Source organism: Pinus tabuliformis, chromosome 6 (genome assembly GCF_031772625.1).
Source record: "Pinus tabuliformis cultivar Carrire ecotype Pingquan chromosome 6, CPIR1, whole genome shotgun sequence".
Lineage (NCBI taxonomy): Eukaryota > Viridiplantae > Streptophyta > Pinopsida > Pinales > Pinaceae > Pinus > Pinus tabuliformis.
In genome coordinates this window covers 1,288,728,670-1,288,733,577 of record NC_142292.1, presented here as the reverse complement: position 1 = coordinate 1,288,733,577, position 4,908 = coordinate 1,288,728,670, and positions in this window count along the sequence as shown.

Sequence of the window (4,908 nt, the reverse complement as noted above, 5' to 3'; positions counted from 1 at the left end):
CGGAGGTAGTACATATATCCGCAGATCTATACCAGTGAAGTTGCGATCCCTGCTTAAAATTTGTTTTAACTGCCTTTGACTATTCTGCTGGGTTTTGGGTGCATAACTGATGTTTGGTTACTGGTATTGAGTTCAGATAACAACATGATTAATGACTTATCTTTATGTACTAGATCTGGTTGATAACTCTCATAATATCATTATATATGTATGGATCTGGTGATTGCGTGATTCAGAAGGTTGTTTGATTATGAGCTTCAATGTTGTTGTTGGGTCCAGTATGAAAATTGGATGAAAAGTGGCCTTTCAGATTATGTGTTGTGCTTCAGTGTATCCAGTTTGAAAATTGATGAAACGTGGTACCTGGAGGAGAGAAGATTGTAGGCCAGCGCCTATGTACTAGTATCTAAGCTAGTACAAAAGCTAAGGGAGATCTTTGGAGCATTGTAGCAGGTAGAAGCCTGCGTACTAGTAAATGGATCGGCTAGTACAAGAGCAAAGGGGGTTGTAGCTCCCGTACTGGTATAAGACTGCACCAGTACAAATATTGTAAAAGGATTTTCTTATTAAGAAGAAGATTGAGATGACTTGCACCAGGTGGTTTTTCTCCCGCATTGGGTTTCCACCTTATATCATGGTGTTCATGTGTGTGCCTTATGTGTGATGATCTATTCTCTATTACGGCATCTGTTATCTGATAATATGGTTGATAATGTTCTAATGCACTCATTGAAGATCAATTAACTTAATCATAAGAAGTTGTGAAGTAGCATATATGAATCTAATTATGGAAATGAAAAAGTTTTATTAATGTGATAATACTGATTCACCCCCCCCCCTCTCAGTATTATTTCCAACAGATAATTGGTATACATCACCTCTACTCATGAGATCAAGGAGATCAATCCATTCATCCCTAATTGTTCTAAGTAAAAGGGTTTTTAGTGTGTCAGATCATAAATGATGTAGTTTTTCCCTCTTAACATTATACATGAACCTCTCTATTGGATCCTCAAGTCTCTCATCTTATTTTTTATTCATTCTAAACATTTCTTCTTTAATATCATGATCTTTATACATTTCTAGAAATATCTTTTGCATATCATTCCATGATCTTATTGAATTAGTCCCTAAAATCATGAACCATTTAAGAGCTCTATCCTTCAATGTTTCTGGAAACAATCTCAATTTTTGAGTGTTTAATAAGTAACCATAATATCTAAAAACAATTTCAAATTCAAAGAGAAAGGTTTCCGGATCCTCTGACCTTAGACCATGAAAGTTTTGAAGAAAAGATGGAGGGATGTTCTTCATGTGCACACTAACATCAGTATCTTGAATGGAAAATCCAAGAGGATCTTCTTCATTGTCATCATCTCCATCCATTAATTCTATATTCTCTATCACCTCTTCTTCTTTTACCTACAAAAATGAATGGTGATGTGGCTCTTACGGCACCACATGATCAAATGGGGGATTTGGTGTTGGACATTTTTTTTTGAATAAGAATGCTAATGCAATGCAATTTTTTGTTCTTGAAATGAAAGATGTCTAATGATTTTTGTTTTTCTTTTTGTTTTTGCAGAAATTAAAAAGAAATGAATCAACTACGGAAGAAAATAATGCATACTTTGACACCTCCCTGACAACTGTGCCAAAAAGTGATGAGCCTTGGTATTGCAACAAGAATGTTACAACTCCCAAGTTTACCAACTTTAATTATCAACCCCAGGTTAGTACAAACTTAAGAGGTATCAGAACTATATGTGTAGCATACAATGTATCCTTCCTTCGTTGTCATGATGTAATGGATTGAATGTAATGAAATCAAATCCTAAACTAATTGTAGAAATGGAAATGCTCAAAATGGAAACCTTAACCTATTGCAGGAAAGAAAATACAAGGAAGGAAACCCTATTCTAATTGCATAAAGTAAATATCATGAACTAAATATAAATCATAACATTTCAAAGAGTTTATATCTAGTGATAGAGTTCATTGGTTGTGGTAATCAAGAAAATCATTATTGTATTATCCAAGTCATAAATTTGTCCATTAACCCAATTCACTTAGATGTTTTACATGGGTAAAAAGGAAAGTCCTAAGTGGTGTTTATTCCTCCTCAACCACTGATTTAGATCCTAGGGGTCATGATTCAACCCAAAGGGACAAAAACCAATCTTGTGGAGCAAATACGAGCAAGTATATACACACTGGAAGAGTGCTATAGGGAACTACAGGATGTTACAGGATGCCATAGGAAGTTATAATTCAATGAATGACCAAGAAAATAAAATCTAAATTGGATGGGAATTTTTTTTTTTATTGACTAGGATGCCTTAGGTATCCATTCCAAGTGGATTCACTAAAAAATACCACTATTAACCAATGCTAAAAAATAGAAGAAAACTACTAGTCTAAAATCTAGAAATTTGAGAACTAGTGAGATAGTAAATCTATCAAACGCCTAACCTAATCAAGTGAAAATGAAATCAGGTAAATTATGTTATTAAATAGATTTTTTTTTTGATATAATGCAAGTGGAATCAACTTGATTGAAGCTTGTTAGAATGTTTTAAAAAATAGCAGAAATTTACTATTATTTGTCGCAAGGGACTTTTAGAAATTTAGATTTGGTAATAAGCAAACTAATCTAAGTAGCTCAATGATTACTGTGAACTTCCAAAGTTGTTCCAAGGATTAAATGATGCATGTGATCCTGCAAAATAACTTACTTCAACCATTTAATTCAATCCTACAATAATAAATCATTAATACTAAATGCAAAAATAGAAAAAGACAAGAACAAGAGATGCATGTGAATAAGAAGTGAAAGGAAGAAAATTAAATGATACAAAAGGGCTCTGAGGCTCCTGGGATTGCCAAGCCCAAGGAAAATTAGATTCCTATGAATGAGACCAATATTTAGAAGCTGAAAATGGCACCAATCTTTATTATTTCCATCAATACAATTACATCCCTACAAGAAATGAAAGTGGAGCTGCAAAAATACGAGTTCTCCCCATAAGAAGACTAAGAAAAATAAACCCCAATCAACCCCTATAGGTAAATTCGACTTGGTACTTATAAAAAATGATTAGGAAGCATTCCCCATGAAAGAAGGAAGCTTTCCCCTCCAAATTCTCTCAATTAGTGGATATGGTTCCCAACACTAGGAATCTGCAGTAAATGACAAGGAACACATCCCTAGATTTTCTCAATCATTGGAGCTCTGGAATTTGTGCAATAATTTTAGAATATATTTGAGATTTATTATTCAATATTTTCCTCCTGTAGTAGGGAGTAAGTCCCTAAATTATCTCCTCCTCCAAATCTCCATAATCTGCCCAATATTCTCACAATATTCCACAAAAATAAATAATATTAGGCACAAATATGCAATTATCCATAAACCTTCATAATGAACATATTAAAGTTAAAAAATACATTATCTAATGAAAAAATAGAGATTTAATGTGATGAAGGATGGTTAGATGGGCCTTAATTTATGTCTAATTTGGACGCCCATCACTAGTCATGGCCTAGCGATTTTGTTTATTAATAAATATAAAAATACCAATTATAGTTTCAAAAAAATTATCTTGTTATTTTATTCCAATGTTGGGTGTGGCATGTAACTATAAGAAACTTGAAAGAGCTTTGCCTTTGAAATATCTATGATGTGAATCTAGGCCTCCATTATGTGTAGCTCGTCATGACCAACAATTTTCTTTATTAACAATATAAAATACTGGTTATAGATAATAAAAAAAGTTTTTAGTTTGTATGGATGTCCATTTCCCTAAAAATTATTTATAAATAGTATGATATAAAATATTTCAAATGCAATTTGACTTATTCTATAATCATATAAGTTTTTTAAGAGGCATGATATACTTAACTAATTTAATTGAAATAAAAATTATTGAATTAATAAATGGAAGTTATAAAGGAAGCATCATGAGTCGTTAAAATGGAAGCAAAATGTGGCTCTAAAATGGAAGTAAAATTCGACATTGAATTGGAAGTCATACTTGAAGATATTATTAACTCTAAATAGGAAGCTAAATTGGTTTCTTAATAGGAAGCAAAATTAGAGGCTAATTAAGAAAAAAATCCAAACACTAAAAGGAAGCAAACCCAAGACCTAAAAAATAATCAAACCTAGGCACTAAACATGTAGCAAACCTTCCAACTAAAAGGAAGGAAACCTTGTGGCTAACAATGAAGCATTTCTAGAAGAGAAAAAGGAAGAAACAATAGAAGCATACTAGAAAAAATCTTGGAAGCAAAACTTGGCATTAGCTAAGAAGCAAAAAAAGTAACAATTTAGGTAGTCAACAAAGAAGTAATAATGAAAGCAATACTACCAACCAAACTTCATGTTGCTTGAGAAGAAAAAACAAAAGAAATTTAGGTAGCAAACAAAGAAGTAATAATGGAAGCAATATTAGAAGATAAACTTGGTGTTCCCTAAGAAGCAAACAAAGAATCCATTCAGGTAACAAACCAAGAAGTAATAATTGAATAAATACTAACAATCAAAATTGGTGTTACTGAAGACGAAAAAACATAAGCAATTCAGGTAGAAAACAAAGAAGTAATAATGGAAGCAATATTAGAAACCAAACTTGGTGTTCCCTAAGAAGCAACAAAGAATCCATTTAGGTAGCAAACCAAGAAGTAATAATGGAAGCAATATTAGAAGCAACAAAAGGAAATATAATAGAATCCATATTAGAAGCTAAAGAAGATGCCATAATGAAAGCAAAGCTAGATTCAAAAAGTGATGCCATATTGGAAGAAAAATCGATGCAACAAAGGATGTTACAATGGAAGGATAACTTGGAATAAATTAGGAAGCCAAAAAATAATTTATTTTCAATGCCATACCAGAAGCAAAACAAG